The following is a 17,408-nucleotide window of genomic DNA, read 5'->3' as shown; positions in this document are numbered from 1 at the left end:
AATCTCTCCTCAAAGGAAGTCCTCAAAGAGGCTAGAGAGAAGATTTTGCTGTCTTGGATGTACAGTGTAGAGCAGTTTGTACCTTCTCCTACATTAGCTGAATTTTTGGTGACATCTTTAATGGCCAGAAAAGGTTTGAAAGCTCTTTGTCCCAAATGTCTGGTCTGTGCTTGTTAACCTCCAAGGGAAGTGAGAGGACCTGAAAAAAGGCAAAAATAGTCAGAATCTGCACTATTTGCTTTGGAGACAAACCTTTTGGATTTTGCTTACGGAAAGAGAGGAAACACTGGCCTTTCTGAGCATGTGCTCTGGATGCTATAGCTAATATAACATTATCTAAGCCCATTTTGGCAAGTCTGCTGTTCCTAAAGATGGGATCTCTGCTCATTTCCTTTTTTAGGTCTGCAGTATTCTTTTGCACAAGACTGAGAAGGAGCACTACGATGCCGAGAAGGAGAAGTGAAAAGATACAGCAAAGCTGATCGATGGTCTTTCCTTCCTTGCACCTCCCTTCCTCTCTCCCACCCTCCCCCCAAGAGCTAACCAGTAAACTGAACAAAAAATACCAGTAATTATTTTTTCAGCTTTTACCACAAATACTGCAAGCCTTTGTTACAGAGAAATCCAAATATGGAAATTCAGCGGATGCGCAGCTCAGATCTCTTTGTCCTGCCAAAGTAATATGAATTTTCTTTTCCATTTCTCAACTCCCCATGCTCAAAATCATATTTAAAAAGGGGAAATGATTTCTTTTATTATGTTGCTGGCCAGAAGAGGGAGCAGAATCTATGAAGTAGCGGGAATAGACACCAGTGGACAGAAGACAGCTGAAGTCGATCTGGCTGATGGTGTGATTTGTATCAGCAGACGTTACACAATTCATCCATCGCGCTGGCTGTGTTGCTCAAATGCAAGAAAATGACTGGCTCATCTTTGAAGTCTAGATATGCATCAGAAGAATTAAATTCTGAGTATTTGAATGAAAAAAATAGCATGGGGCTTAAGCCCTTACTTTGTAAGTACTGCTCCTCCTTTTTGGACTGCAGACTCGCTCTTACAATGATTTATGGGAGGGGTGTATTTTTGCAAATGGTTTTTGTGGGAAAATGCTGAACCTCTCCCCATGAACAGTAGATCCGGTCTTCCTCTTCACTATCTCCACGTAGATGAGAGGTCAGTCTGTTTACTGAAATGTATAAAATAAGCACGTTTATTTTTGGCACCTCAACGTTTCACCTCAAACTTTAGCTGAGGGACAGAGTTGATCACATTGTATGAAACATCTTCCTTCATAACCCCTTAATCTTTGTTTCAGAAGCACATCTGAAGCTTCAAGGAAATCAAGTGACTGAACCTCACCCTTGTCAATCATTCAGAGGCTGAGCAGCAGGACAGCAGATTTCAATAGCCTGTAATTTGTTCTCTCGCATAGCGGCCATGTGCTATAAAGAAGTATACTCCCCGAGAACGGAGTCCTCTTGTCAGCGTTCAGCTATATTATACGATTAGATTTCCAAATATTTGTTCTTGTTCCTTTGCAGTGTCAGACTCGTTGTAAACTGAGGATGTTCCAGCTGTTCATAATTGTGAGGGAGGAGAGTCAACATATTATCCCTGCTATGCTCATCAACTGCCTATTTCTTGATGACTGCAGCCTTGAAAAGTACCACTGTCTTAGTTAATATACATTACTATTTAGCTTATTGTACCGCTGGGAATTAGAAAGGGTTCTCCCAAGGTTGTAACCGGAGCTAATTTCGCACGGCATCAGCCTGATGCAGCGTATGGGACCCTGTGTTTGCCCATGTACTAGCATTTTGACAAAACTGGCGTTCATTTAGACTATGTATGCCGTCAGCCCTCTCTTTGGAACTGAGAAGTATGGAATCGGACTGGGGACTTCTAGCCCATAAGACCACTTTCCTACTAACAACTTTCTGCACCATTTTTTAGGAAGACTCTTAGGAGAATTTTCATCCTATGGAGCATTGTTTAATCAGTGAAAAAAAACATTGTTTTTCAGAATGTGAGAATTTTATTACTAGAGAAGAACGAGTGAGAAGACTCCTAGGACACCAGTTTTCAACTGGGTGGGCAGGAAAGACCTCAGGTGAATAAGAAAACTGGAGGTCTGGTTGACAACTCATTTCTAGAGTGGAAGTGGGAAATTGCAGGAGGGCCGTAGAAGAACAAAAGGGATAACGTAAGGGCAAACTGCCAAACATCTGAGATGTCTTTACGCTAATGCTAAGAGTATGGAGAATAAACAGGAAGAACTAGAAGTCTTGGGACACAACAAAGGCGGCAGTTTAATCAGCATCACACAGGCTCAGTGGAATAAATTGCAGCACTTCGATATTAGCAGAGAGAGTATAAGTTGTGTAGGAAGGACAGGCAGGAAAAAAGGGAAGAGTATTATCTGGTATATTAGGAATGTGTAGAAGGCCAGAAAGAGGGGAGAGACAGAGCTGTTGGAGATAAAATAGAGAGGAACTGTAAAGCTCTACTAATGATTACTTAATGAGGAGGACAGCGATGTCACATTTTTTGAGCAACTACTGGGAGTGTCTTGAGGATATGAGGTAGTGGTAATTGAGGACTTTATCTAACCAGATATCTGCTGTAAGAAAAAAAACCCACAACCCAACAGCAGAGCACAGACAGTTCCTCAAGTTTTTGGAATGTGTTGGGACAACTTTTTGTTTCAAAGAGTGGAGGCAGTTACAGGAGACATGGCCAGATAAGCTATGATAGATATGACTAATAAAGAGAAACTCACTGGAACACAATTGGAGCTTATGTGTCTGGAAAAGGAGGATTGAGAGGAGGAGAACAAGACTAAATGACTCCTGTAAGGCAGATTTCCTCACGTTAGGGAATTGATAGGGAAGGTTCTGCGTGGAGGAGCCAAAAGGAGAAAGGAGCTTAAGGAAACAGCCAGTTTGGAAAAAGTCCTTCTTTAAAGATCCTGAAGGAAGCTATCCTGCTGGCAAGGAGGACAGCATTGGAAGAGATCGGGAGGCCGAGGCAGGAGCCACTTGGTTATCTGACAACAAAAACCCACCTTACAAAAAGTGAGCAAAGACGCTGTACTAGGAAAAGTAAAAGAGAAGGGCTGAAGTATAAAGAATGCAAAAGGGACCAGAAAAAGAAATGAGAAGAAAAGAAGGAAAAGGGTTATCCCTTCACGGGGATGGTGAACAAAGGACAAACGACAGAGCGGGCTGAAGTGTGAAACACCTTCTTTGCAAGTAGGGGACACCTGATACGAGAGGCTGAACACACTTAGAGCTAGCAAGGGAATTGAAACGCAGGCCACAGAAAAGAAGTGAAAGAACATTTGAATAAAGCATATGTACTCAGGGCAGGAAGTCCTGGGGACGTTTGCTCTGGTATAATTAAAGAACTAACCACAGTAATTTCTGAAATATTAACGTGTATTTAAGAACATGCAGAAGAATTACGAGGTACCAAGAATTACAGATCAGCCAACCTGTCTCAGATATCTCAAACACTTTGAATAATACTGCAAAAAATTCAAGTGCTTCATATAATAGCAACTGCAGAATGATAACGTGATAAAAACATCCAACATGAATTTATCCAGGTAAATAATCATATTGAACTAGTCTAATCTTGTTCTTTGATAAGAGTGAAATGAAACTCAAGCACTTAAGAAAATGGGTTTCCAAATGATCTTGCTACATTAAAGGGGCCGTTTGGCAGAAGTACAGTAAAATGTAATAGCAACAAGTGCACAATATTACACTTAAGGAAGGATAACCTCAGGCACAAGATGCAAAAGCTGGTTAGATAATGGTTCTGCAAGAAAGAATAAGGGCTTTATAGTGGAATGAATTCTGAATATGAGGTAATAAATGATGCTGTTGCCCAGGATATTCCAGGATATAATAACTGGGATGTTAGATGTGGGAAATGCTCCATAGCTCTTTGGACTGATGAGAGCTCAGGTAAAGTTTTGTGTCCAGTTTTAAGGATCACGCTCTTGCAGATCATTTTCTGATGTCTTCTGGACCGTTGGTGGTCTCCTGATCACAGACTGACCAGCAGGGCCTGGCACCTAAATACATCTGGGCACAACAGATACGTATGTAAGACGGGGCAGCTCATGGCATTTTTTGGCTTCTTTGTCTCTATGCTCTGAGAAGTATTTTCAAATATATCTACCGGGATGGGCCTTGCTCGGTCCCTCACCATCGGAAGAGGAAGGAGTGGAGCTCAGTGCACGGAACCCTCTCTGCAGTGCCACAGTGCCTGAGGTCTTTTCATCATAAACTGCCTGAGACCAAGGAGAACTGGATGCTATGGTACTCCTAAAAACTCTGTTATGCACTCTTCTGCAATTAACTCCCTTGAGAAATACAGGCCTGAATTTTGCTCTTAAAATGGGAAAAAGGGGATTTATTGCGATGCCTATTGTGGCACCTAAACTGGACAGTACTCCTGCTGCGTGTCATTAGTACTGAGCAGAGTGGAATAAATGTCTCCCATAACTTTATATAAGGCATCCTGTTTAATTCAGCCAGCTGAATGCTTCAGAATGAGAGAGACACTTTGTTCGCTCCCACTCCGGTGGAGTCCTGCACTGGGCAAGAGTTTCTTGTTGCCATCATAAACCAGACAATGGCTCATGGCATGACAACAATGTGCTGTTTTGATGGGCTGCTGTGAATTCACTAGGCGTGATCTGCTGTTGATGCTTATGCTGTCCAAAAAAGTCCCAAACCTCAATCTGCCTAAAACCAGTTATCTCCACTTTCCAGCAGATATTCTGCACCCAGCACTGTTGTGTCCTGCAGCTGACTCCCAAATACTTTTCAGAGACTGGGTTTTATGTCTTCAAGAGCTTTAATTTGGCATTGGCGTTCTGTTTGTCACTTACTATTCATATTGGTTCAGATGAAGATCTCTGGAGAGGCGTTTTGGATCTTATTGTGATCAGCCAGATAAAAGCAACAGAAAGCTCTGGTCCCTCTTGAAGCAGAAATCCTTCAGACCTGAGAGGAAGTGGTTCTTGGATGTGTCTGCAGGCCCTCGGCACAGCTGTGAACTGAATACAGCGTACCTGGTCATCAGTCCCTTCACGTACGTCTTTCACTAGCGAAGAAGATCAGCATCCAGTATGCCGCAGGCTCCCAAATGTCAGTTGCTTTGTTCTGTTATTTTAGAATGAAATAAATGAGTACCGTCATCCACAACTGGAATTCTGTAAAACATACTCCTGTCCCCTTTTGTCAATACCTAACACCAAGCCCTGTGAGCAGACTCTTTTCATTAACAGTGCTGAAGTTGTGCTGACCCTTCTCTATCATTCAGTTGCTGTTTCTTTTTGTTCTTTTAGACTAGAGTCTAAAAACCTATTTAACCTGGGATGTACCTCTGCCAAAGGCTGGTCTGCTGGGAGGCAATGCAAACAAATTCATCACTGACGAAACAGGCAGCAGAGCCATCAAACGTAAAGCAGCTACAGCAAGTCTGGCTGAAAGGTTTTGAGAGAGAAAGAGGAAATGAAGAAGAAGAAGTGTTCATCATTTACGGACTTCTCAAGTATTTCTGACTTCACATTTCTTCCTAAGGAGGAATGGGCCTCCTTAGGAGAAGATGAATGCCTGAGGGGGTGAGGCAGATGGGATCACCCTGGGGCCATTGGAAGTGTGACAAACAATTTGAAAGCATTCACATTTTCTTGAAAAACAACAAAAAATACTCTGTGTTGCCCGATTGACTTGTCATAGCAGTTAGTCTGTGCAAGGAGAAGCTGTCTTCAACATGCATGAAAATGTTCTGAATTTTTCTATACTTCTGAGTCCTATAGTATTAGAAACTGCTGAGACATCTAGTCTCTAGCTGCCTCTTAAGTATTGCGCTGTTACAGATGTGAAAGGGCTAGAGCAGCTTAGAGAAAGCCTGAACAATGTACTCCTACATATCGTGCTTTGTATAGCTTGGTAGTCCTAGCGTGTCCGCTAATATTTCTTGCTCCGGGTTCTGCTCTGTCCACCCTCAGCAGCCGCCAGGACAAACTCCTCGGTGTGAAGGTGGAGTTTGTTTCAGATGGCACAGCCCAGTGGTAATGCCTTCTCCTCCCTACAGCTTTGTTTCTGGTCTTTTCTGCTTGTGGCACAAGCTTCACTAGAAACTCCAGGGCGTTTAAACTCATAGCCTCATAGCCTAGCAAGAGAGTTTTGTTTTGTGTGAGGAAGTATATGCATTCAAATTCAAAGCAGATGATTGTTTTATGCAGTGTCAAATTCTGTGCAGATGGAACATGATATGATATGTTGAAGTGGGATATATAGCATATGGCCATAATTCAGGGAAACACATTTCTCCAGCTGGATACCTGCTATTGAGTTGGAAAACATGTGTCCTGCATTCTGGTAGGCTTCTACCAGAACAGTGAGAGGACATAAAAGACAGGTCATTCCTGGTATTGAGTATCAGCTAATACTTACATCTGTCTCACTGGTTTCATAGTGCTGTTCAGAATTAAGCCTCCTGTTGTCACAACAGGCAAAGTACAACTGAAAAAAACGCTATTGCTGAGCTCTGTGCCCCAAGTACATGTTGAGAAGCCAACGCATGCAAACAGGCTGGACTCTTTGCATGGCTGTGACTTTGGGCTGGCATGCCCATGCCTTCTCCTTTCCTGTCCCTGGGGGAAACGAAGCCCACGCTGCCTCAGGCCGCAGCACTTCTTCCAGGCACCAGCCCCCAACTCTTGGGCAGAGGGGCTGCGGTTCTGCCTGGCTCCTGTATGTCCTCGCAAGGTGTGGGCATCATTTCGCAGCATCCCTAAGCTGGCAGGAGCTGAGCTGTACACAGCAGACCTATTCCTCAAGGAAAACAGGCCCATGGAGAGGTGAGCTGTAAGTGACTTAAGCTGTATTAATCATCAACTTATGCCTCCTGCCAGGCAGAGGTAGGCTGTGCGTGCAGTTTCTCCTGTGGTTCAACTGCTAAATACCTCATGGTCAGACTCATGAGTAATTACCTGCCTCAGCCTACTTTTAAATAATGAAGCAAGTATAAACCATTGCCCTGGAGTGATCCATCCTTTTCAATGCTGCCGTTCCATGCCTGCTGATCACCCGCTCTGCTCCCTTGCACCCATCCAGGCTCTGACATCGCTCCGCTCCGTCCCAGCCAAGCACAGAGCTAGTAAATAACTATCCTTCTCTCTCCTTCGCTCAGGCTAACACCACCCCCTTCACACCCTTCCCTCTGCTTTTTCTTTTGCAGACTCTGTTCGTTTTGTGCTTAGTTTTACTTTCAAGACCTTGTGCAGCCACCTACCAGTCTGGATGTTGTGGTTTCTCTGGGCACAGTCCCCCAGCCCCCTCGGAGATGATGGCTCGTTCCTCCTGCCCCTCCCTCTCCACTTGTGGCTTTTTCCACGTTAGTCACCCCTTCCTACTCCCAGATCCCAAATCTCTCATCACGCTCATAGCTACAAAAATTGCGTTTTCTTCAGGAGCACGGTACCCTTGAAATCCTGCTTGTTCAATTCACCCCCCTCCAAGACTAACATGGCAAAATGCTGATAGCGAAGGTGGAGGCTGTCTCTGGTGTGCAAAAACCCTGTTTTCCCCAGTGCCTTTTTTTGCTTTCTCATTTGTACATAAAAATGGCTACAATTTTTATGATGCAAAGCTCTTTCCTCCCACTGGAAAAGACAGATTTCTAAGAAGAATAAAAGGGATTTTCATGTGGGAAAAATATCACTGAAAAATTTTCACTGTTGGTATTAAAGAAGCTTTTGCAAGGATGGAGGTAAAATAGCACTTTCTGTGACTTTTCATCTCTGCCTTCTCCATTTTTTCAATACCAAGCACCAAGCAAAATGAGAAAAGACAAAGTCCTAAAGACTTGAAGTTATTTTTCATAAACAAAGTGAGCATTTTCATTTCATTAAAAACTCAGCCACTTAGCAACCCTCCTCACCCCAGTGTGGTTTTGTTTTATTTTTTTGCAAAATCAGCGGCTGTTCCCCTCCCCAGCAGGAGCTGCTGCGGCAGTCGGGATGCTCGGCGACCCGGTGGTCCCAGTGCCGCAGGAAGCAGGTGCAGGTGAATGTGCTGGTCCCTGGTGCACCACGGGGCTCCCCGGGAAGTGTCGGTGGCCCCGGGAGCAGGGACGGCACCTTCCTGCGCTGAGCACACCTTCCTGGCACGGCTGAGCGATAAACCCCGGTGCCACGCTCAGCCACGCTGGCTTTTCCCCAGCGCGCTGATGGCTCCTGCTTGACCTAACCTGACACAACTTGCACGGGGCAACCCATCCCCTGTTTTCAGAAATTCAAAGAGATTCCTCCTAGAAGGCTGTGGGAAGCAGAGAAATATGTACGTGACCTGAGGGCAGGCGTAGGTGGCTCCGGTGCCGGAGACCTCTGGAGCAGCTCGGTATTTCCCTCTTGCAGATAGCCTACGAAGTATCTCGATGTGGCAAATACTATAATTACGCTGAATATTTCTAAAAGTTTTTTTCATGCTGCAATGAGAACAGAAAACAGTTAACACAAAGACAAACATTGTCCAGCACAGAGAGTGTGGCAATTGCAACACGTTTTCTGTCATTACATGTTGCAATTCGCAACAGATCCAATGTAGTTACATTCCTGTCCCCTTCCTGCACAATTATTGCAAAGTCTGGGTTCCACAGGCAACAAAACCCTTAGATTTTAAAATGTTAACTTTATTAACAACATTAAATGTACAATTTAAAAGAAAAAAGAAAAAGAGCAGGTAGAAAGCAAATTGCAGAGCTCTCGTGCATTGGATTTGCATTTTTGTGCTGGGAGAGGGGAGGATATCACGTCACTTATGTGACCAGCAGTGGCTCAGCAGCACAGCCCCAGTTCTGAATATCTGTGACCAGATCAAAATGCAAAAGCAGGGGTGGTGCTCAGAGGTGTGTGAGGGACTGAGCTGCTCATAAACGCCGAGTGAGCAGAAAAGGCATAGCATTTGTCAGTTAAGTGTAATGAACACTCTGCTTCAGGCTTTGGCTCAGACGTGGCCCCGGCCGATGCCCGTGGGGTCTCCGTGAGGGCCCTGGGGTAGCGGGAGGAGGTGATGATGGCTCTGCAGTGTGTCTAGGCACTGCGAGCGGCTCTTGCTCCAGTGGAGGGGGTTCAAAGAGCTCATCGCCACGTCCCTTTCCTGGCCCTCCCTGGTCCTCTGACCCTGCAGAGGAAAGCTCTGCTGCCCATTCGGGGTGGGAGAAGCTGGAAGGAGGTGAGCGTGTCACTTCTCTGAGATGGCAAATGCTCCGTGTGAAGATGATGGCTCGTGTGCCGGAGCAACGAAGCAGGTCCGAGCTCTGCGAACAGCATCTTGCGTGAAAGTGAGGAATGCAATCGACGAGGAAGAGCGATGCCTGTTGGAAAGCGTGGTGTATGCATTGAAGTGACCTTGGGAATAAAATGGTTACTGGAACCTATCCAAAGGCTACACAGCAAAGGGTTAACTCTGAGTGCTTGCAGCTATGCACAACCCTGAGCAACTGATGCCACGAACAGAAGCAGTATTAGGGTCTTCTGCTTCTGTGTCCCCAGCCTGAAATACACCTTTAAAAACACTTGATTTTTAGCAGCTCTGATGCTCAGAACATTTTGTGTGTCATGCACCCTATAAGAGGCTTTAAGCCTCTCAAATCACGCAACCCAAAAATCAACCAGCAACAACCAGCATTGGATTTGTTCCTTGGGGATAACGAAGTTAAGAGCTCTGAAACAATTTTAACCTTTTAATACCAAGCATGAAACCTTTCACCTGGAGGAGGGTTCCCGGGAGGTGAAACGCACTGTTGTGTTGAGGGCTGGCAGACAAGCCTTGTCTGAAGGTCTGTGTGAGGCTCAGTTGGTGGCAAGCCTTCTGTGGCCCCCTGGGCAGGGGGGGTCATATCACCTGCGCCGGGCAGGGAAATAAGCGTGGTACATGGAGGAAACGTGCTGTTATTGACCCTGTGAGGAGATGCAAGCTTCAATTTCCCTAACCCTTTTGGTGGTGTTGTGACAGGGACAGCTTTTATAGGGGGAGGACTATCTGGAGTTAGAGCACATAGATGCTGCTGTCATCGGGACTGTAGGAAAGCCCTGGTCAATACCTTAGGATGAGGGAGCTGGATATCTATTCCCACCAAAAATGGACTCTGACTAAGCTCTTGGAGAAAAATAGTATTGCTCTTTAATGATAGACAAAGTACATTAATGTGAAGAATTGACATGCAAGCCAAACTTTGGACAGCTCTGTCTCTCCTGAGCCATGTGTTTGCGATAAGTAAATAATGGCCCACAGTAACTCTGCAGACCTAAATATTTGGCTGCCTGTGTATTTCACAGAAAGTTCCCCTGATTTTGAAAGGTCATACAAATGTAACAGCTTGGCCCAGATGTGAAAACCAAAGAGCCTCCCCTGAGTGCTGCGGAGCAGCAAGCCACCAGTCACCTTCAGATGCCACAGCCATTGCTCATCTGTTTGTTAGATGGGCTGTACACAGGAATTATCTCTATGGAGTTAGGAAGTCTGGGCCGGTACATGCTTCCGTACCATTTGTAAGCTCTCAGGGGAAAAAAACAGGATCTTTTTCTTTTTCATCTCCAACCCCTTCCTCACTGAAGAAGGGGTCCAGAAGGAATCTGAGCCAAGGGCCCCAATGATGTCTCTGAGCCTTATATAGAGCTGATGTTTTTCACGCAGTGCACTTGAGAAGTTGTCAAAAGGGCATAAAAGCCAGTTTAACCAGTCCCAGAGGAATGGGTTGGGGTGTGGAGTGCCCTCCTGGGTGCAGCAGGTGATGGGGGTGCCTTCATGGGGTGGCTGTGGTTGGGCCCAGGTCATGGTGTGCCAGAGCACTCATCGCTCCTCTCTGATCCCAGGTACGAGACCTCGAATGCTGCAAAGGCTACTCTATGCTTGTGTCTGCTTGTGCAAAGCACCTTGCTATTTGGCTTGCCTCACCAGTGGAAGGTGCCCATGGTGCCAGGGAATCCTTTTGTGTTGCTGGCACAAGCTGTATCTCAGCCCCTTCCACAGGTGTGCTCATGGAAAGGGCAGCAGCAACGCCTCCTACCAACGCCTTGCAGAGCGCACGGAGCTCTGCAAAAACTACCAAACAAGTGACAGCAGCCTTCAGGTCGCTTGAGGTGACACGGAGAGCGGCAGTGTTCTGCAGAAGCCCCAGAAAGTGGGGGGATGCTGGGCCTTGGCTTTCCCATCCTGACATTAGGCAGTCCCATGCAGGCAGCGCCCTGTGGGGTGGCACCACCTCTTCACCACTGAGCTTCAAGAGAGATGGCCCCTGAGCAGGGCTCCCCAGGCCCCCTCATACCTGCAGGGCTGGCTCGGAGATCCCGCACGCTGGGGCATAACATGATACAGGCTGGGGTTTTGTGTTCTGTTTTACCTTGTGTGTGCAACAGAAAAACAGCACACCGCACCGCGGACCAAGGATTCTTACCTCCGTAACCAGAGCTTGCTTTCTTTTGCTCTCTAGAAATATAAAGGTCTTCTTCCAGGGATGATATCTCTGCAAGACCACGTGGATTATGCCTCTGCTTTCCTAAAACAGTCAGAGGTGAAAACTATCCCCATATTTCCTTACAGAGGTAGTTGTCTGAGGGGGTGAGTCACTGACAATTTGGATGCAATTCTGGTGTGATCATCTTTCTTGTATTTACCCTGGCACGTGAAGTCGGACAAAATGTCAGAGTGCAAAACCAAGGCAAAGATAGGGAGCTACTGAATCTTATGTTTAGTTTAATATAACAGTTTGAGAGGAGAAACTGGGAGATCTCAAGTATGGTCTCTGTTGGCCTGAGTCCACAGCTGCTTGATTTACTGCAGCTGAGGATCTGGCTCTAAACTCTTTTCTTCCCACATAGATGTAGCCGTAGTCAAGCCCATTGGTACATGTCTGTGCAGATGAGCATCCTGTGTAAAAGCCAACAGAGAGCGAATGGGGGAATAAAATTTCAAGCAATGAATGTCAGCATTCAGCTAACCCCTGCCTCTAGCCCAAAGTGCACCAAAGTGATCTGCACCTTGTAGATCTGGATGGTCCCATCTCAACAGCCACAGGACTTGATCTAGACTCTGTGCTGCTCCTCCTCGGAGTTTGTTCCCTCCTGTCCCCTTGCAAATAGCCCCCCAAGCCACTGCTTGTCAACCTCTGCTCAAGCAGCAGCTCCTCCCCTCGCCCCCGGCAGCAGCAAGCTGCCTTTGGGGATGGCAGGCTGCGTTTCACCCTAGCAGAGCATCTCCTGCCTTCTCGTGCCTTGAGTACGCTCCTCAAAGAGACACTCGTGCTGGCTTGGAGGCTGGATGGAAATGTGCTGCAGGTGGCTTTCGCGCACAGCCTGCTGGTGAGACCACATCCACCTGCCTCAAGCTCAGACCAGTTTCTGTGCGCTCTCTAATTTCAGATTTGGATGGGAAGGGCAAGACCCTATCTGGTGTAAAAAGATGATTTAGAAGACTTTTCTTCTACAGGGCATGGGAACCAGAGACACGAGAACATTTGTCAAGGCTGCAGAAGTGGTTTCAGATCTGGGCTGAGAATCTAAGAGTTTGGGGCTCTGAACTCACCAAAGAGGTCCCCTCTCTGGGGCAGCCCTGGATGGAAGAGGCTGTGCACATTTGGAGTACCAGTTGTCACACGGACAGCTTGTCTCCCAGGCTGCAGGGCAAGAGAAACTCTGCTCCGCGAGCTCTCTGGAGACAGAGCTGCACGGGGTGCACAGCACCCAGCGGGACTCCTGCAGCTGGGTCTACCCTGGCCAGCACTGAGACTGCACCTGGAAGCTAATCTTTCCAACAAGGATGAGATTAGCTTACACTGGGCACCGTGGTACACTTTAGGCCCTTTTATCTCTATGCAATGCTGTAGCTGGCAGCATATACATATTTTTTACTTTCCCGCAATGACTTTAGTTCTGCATGAGGTTAGAGGAGCCACAGGTTTTCATACAAGTGTCTTGCCTCTGATAGTCTTCAAAATGTCTTGCTGTGTGTTTTTCTTTTTGGCTGCCTGACATCTAAGTCTTCCCTTAGCCTTATTAATCATGCCTTCTACCTGCTGTACACCATAATCCTTCCAATGGCATAACCGGTAGCCATCTAACCATGCTTTCTCTTTTCCTTCTGAATCCTGAGAGATGGATTCCTTCTGTGTCTCAGCTACATGAGGGTAAGTTGCCTCTTTGTGGACTGTGGGAACTTAAATATCCTTATTTCCATCTTTCAGGTCTCTTTTACCGGAAAACCTCAAATAAGAGCACAGCGATGCCACAGTGCTCTGCCTTTGGCATGGACTTTCTTTGGGGTCAGACTGGACAGCTGGCTTAAAGAACAGTGATTTCTGCCCCCAAATGGAGATCTCACATATTAGTGCTGGGCAGACCTTGATACGGGCCATCCATATTGGACATTTCATGTGCTGGGGGAAGGGAATGTTAACTTTTCCATCATGTTTCCCCTGTGTAACATGGGAAACATGGGAAACATGTTACACTGCACACTGCAGTGATCCCCAGACTAAAAAAAAAAAAGGAAAAAAAAGCCTAGCAGGCTTTTAACAAACTTTCTCCTTTCATTCATTCTCAGTTTTGCTTGTATAGCCAGAAAAAGGTACAAAATCTGGTGAGCTGATTTCTGAGTATCATCCGGCGTGATGGAGCCTTCTGCCCGCACAGACCGCTGCCTTTTTTTCCCTTCCTTATAGTCAGTGACTTGATCCCACGAAAGCGTCGAGCCTCATTCATCATGCTGTGTAAGGCACTATAAATCACATCTCACCAGCTCCTCCTGGTACTAAATAGTTTTTTTATCAGTGAAACAAAGTTTTCTTGCTCACCTCCTGGCTATCCCTCCTTGGGGTAGAATCACGCTGGAGTTTTACCTCGTGACAGAAGTTGAATGCTTCCTGCTTTTAATGTTTATTTAGTAAAACATTTTACATTCCTGGAGAGATACCAGTCTGTCATTAATGGATTCTTGGCTCGATGCCAGCAGCTAATAGTTTTATTGGTCCTCACAGCACAGCTATGCCATTGGGGTAACTGTGCTGAGCTGCGCCTTCCTCTTCTTCAATTCCGACCCAAAAAAAGTGCGCCGAAGGAGGGGCGGCCGGCAGGGTCTGCAGAGGGGGAAGGGATGAGGGGCTCTGCCCTACCAAGCTTTGCAAGGGCTATAAGGCGGCTCCTGGCAGGCAGCTCGAGACCCCCGCAGCCCTGGTTAGGGGCAGGGGGAGGTGGAGGCCACGCACACGTTGGCTGCGCCATGGTGAGCGTCCCTGGTTCGCCCCACGCCTTGCCGGCAGCTTTCTCCCCTCGCTGCCCCCGGCCCCGTCGCACAGGGGTGCTCTGACCCCCACGTCCCCGGTGTGACCCCCCCGCCCCGCTCCTGCCCCGCTCTCCCCAGTGCTCACGTGCAGGCAGCGCTGACTGCCAGCCGGGGGGCTGCAGAAGTGGGAGCTGAACTCCCAGCACAAGCGAACGCTAAAATACCTCGGTCAATCTCATTCTCCATCGGTAGTTACGATCGAGCCACTTCTTTCTTAGAGCCTCTTCCTCCATTAGTGTCCGTGACAAGAGGGAAGGTGGGAGCGTCATTATTTTTAAATGGGGGCTTGCATTTGTCTTTCAGCTGGAGAAGTCAGGGTGTTATATACGTACATATGCATTTCAGGGGTATGACGTAGCTGGAGAAAAATGAGTGCTTTGGTGCTACAGGTCAAGTTTATTTAACACTATAATGTTTTAAAACAGAGTGATGCCATTTCAATTAAATGTCCCAGAATGTTTTGCAACGTAATCGTTTAAGAAACTTTTCAGACCTAATTTTGCAAATCAGGCATGTCTTGCATAAAACGCCCTGGCCATAAAATAGTATGTGTTAGAAAAATGAAGCTGGGGGCTTTACTAGAAATGAGGGAAGCAGTAATATTCTTTTCAGGACAGTCTGGTTTGTAACAACATGTTATTACATAAGTCAGCATTACAACCTGCCCCGTATTTCTTTTGCAACATTTGCGTTTTGCTTCTCTCTCGCAGCAGCCTTATGATACAATCGTAAGGGACAACAAGAAGATGCGAAAAAGCAAAGAATGAGTGAGCATTTGCATTTCTAGTGCGCACTCGAACCTGCCTGCAACTCTTTCCCTTTCACCTGTAACATCTCCGTTCCTGCTCTCTGCATTTCCCACTCATCAAATTCAGCTCCACAGGATCAGCGGAGACCCACAACTGGACTTTACAGCAGATACTTGTATGGGCCAGACAAAGAGACAAAGGACACTTAAAACTTTAATTGTGGCTAGTTGTCTTGGCATTGCAACCTCTGGATTTGTAAAATTGTGAGATTTCTTTTGATTACTGAAAGTTTTGCAAAGGATTTTTTTTTTGTTGGTTATTTGATCCTTTTCTGTAAAGAAATACTTGAAAAAGCTGTGGCACATTGGTGTCTCGTTCTGTTTCTAGCAAGAATGGAAATCGGAGGAAGGAAGTTTCCAAAGTGAGTGTCAGATTCTGATCTCTTTTACAGAAGGGTAAATCCAGAATAATTCAGTGCAGTTACTTTAGATTTATGCTAGCATAAATAAGATAAGAATTTGGCTCTGGGAATCTCTGTAGCTCCCCATTTGCTCATCTAACAGCTGGCAGTTTGCTTCTTGCTGTTTCTCTTGCTTTCTGGGCTGATTTGTCTTGCCTGGTGCTCAAGTCAAGGCCAAATAAGCTTGGGAGTTAGTTAAACGAGCAAATGTATTTCGCACAACACACAACTATGAATGGCTCAAGATCCTTCACATGATCAGACATATTTCAGATTTCCCAAAGGCCAGAAATTAATGGCTAGTAAATGGATAGAAATATTACTTCACACAGTATGTAGTCAACCTGTGGAATTTGGTACTACAGGAGGTCACCGATTCAAACAATGAGTTAGGATTTGAAAAATGGCTGGATAATTTTATGTCAATTAATTACACTTGGAAGTGTAATCTTTGGCAAGCAAAGATTGAGGTAAGTAGACCTCTTGCACCAGTGTACACACGAACTCCCCTGCAGGGACCAGGGAGGAATTTTCCCCTCATGCATGGTTGTGCCCAATTGGCAAAGTCAGCTTTCCCTGCTTTCCTCTGCCGCTCCATGGTGGGAGGCAGCAGGAGGGAGCAGGTGAAGCTGAGGTTTGCAGGGCTATGTCTGCTGCAAAACCTCAGATCCCAACACCTCCTGACTTTGAAAGAGTTCAGATCTAGATCTAGAGCCAAGCCAGGAGCTGCACTATCTCCACCTGCTTTTGGTGCTTGTTGAGTGTCATCTGTGTGCTGGGACTGGTATGCACACACTCACTGACAGGCACACATACAGGGAACAAGTTAAACATTCACATACATAAGTTTGCAGACGACACCAAGTTGGGTGGGAGTGTAGATCTGCTTGAGGGTAGGAAGGCTCTACAGAAGGATCTGAACAGGCTGGATAGATGGGCTGAGGCCAGTTGTATGAGGTTCAGCAAGGCTTAGGTCCTGCACTTGGGTCACAACAACCCCATGCAACGCTACAGGCTTGGGGAAGAGTGGCTGGAAAGCTGCCCGGCGGAAAAGGACCTGGGGGTGTTGGTCAACAGCCGGCTGAATATGAGCCAGCAGTGTGCTCAGGTGGCCAAGAAGGCCAACAGCATCCTGGCTTGTATCAGAAATAGTGTGGCCAGCAGTAGTAAGGAAGTGACCGTCCCCCTGTACTCAGCACTGGTGAGACCACAGCTTGAATCCTGTGTTCAGTTTTGGGCCCCTTGCTACAAGAAAGACATTGAGGTGCTGGAGCATGTTCAAAGAAGGGCAACAAAGCTGGTGAAGGGTCTGGAGAACAAGGAGGGAATGAGGGAATGAGGAGCGGCTGAGGGAACTGGGGTTGTTTAGCCTGGAGAAAAGGAGGCTGAGGGGAGACCTTGTCCCTCTCTACAACTACCTGAAAGGAGGTTGTAGCGAGGTGGGTGTTGGTGTCTTCTTCCAAGTAACAAGCCATAAGACAAGAGGAAATGGCCTCAAGTTGCACCAGGGGAGGTTTAGACTGAATATTAGGAAAAATTTCATCACTGAAAGGGTTATCAAGCATTGGAACAGGCTGCCCAGGGAAGTGGTTGAGTCACCATCCCTGGAGGTATTAAAAGACGCGTAGATGTGATGTTTAGGGTGTCATAGTTTAGTGGTGGACTTGGCAGTGCTAGGTTAACGGTTGGACTTGATGATCTTAAAGGTCTTTTCCAACCTAAACGATTCTATGATTCTATGATTCTATATGTAAGCAGATGCACTCCCTGCTGTCTGCATTTACAAACTGAGTCAGACAACAAAATCACTTCCAAATCATTTTAGAAAATGGGTAG

At 46.4% G+C, this 17,408-nt stretch overlaps 1 protein-coding gene across 1 annotated transcript in view; it reads right to left on the bottom strand.

Moving 5' to 3' along the window:
* The window catches only part of LOC142406288 (uncharacterized), a 330,017-nt gene that overhangs the window by 9,370 nt on the left and 303,239 nt on the right, over positions 1–17,408 (bottom strand). The window lies entirely within an intron of this gene.

This window comes from Mycteria americana, chromosome 2 (assembly GCF_035582795.1).
Source record: "Mycteria americana isolate JAX WOST 10 ecotype Jacksonville Zoo and Gardens chromosome 2, USCA_MyAme_1.0, whole genome shotgun sequence".
Classification (NCBI taxonomy): Eukaryota; Metazoa; Chordata; class Aves; order Ciconiiformes; family Ciconiidae; genus Mycteria; species Mycteria americana.
This window is presented reverse-complemented; position numbering and strand designations above follow the sequence as displayed.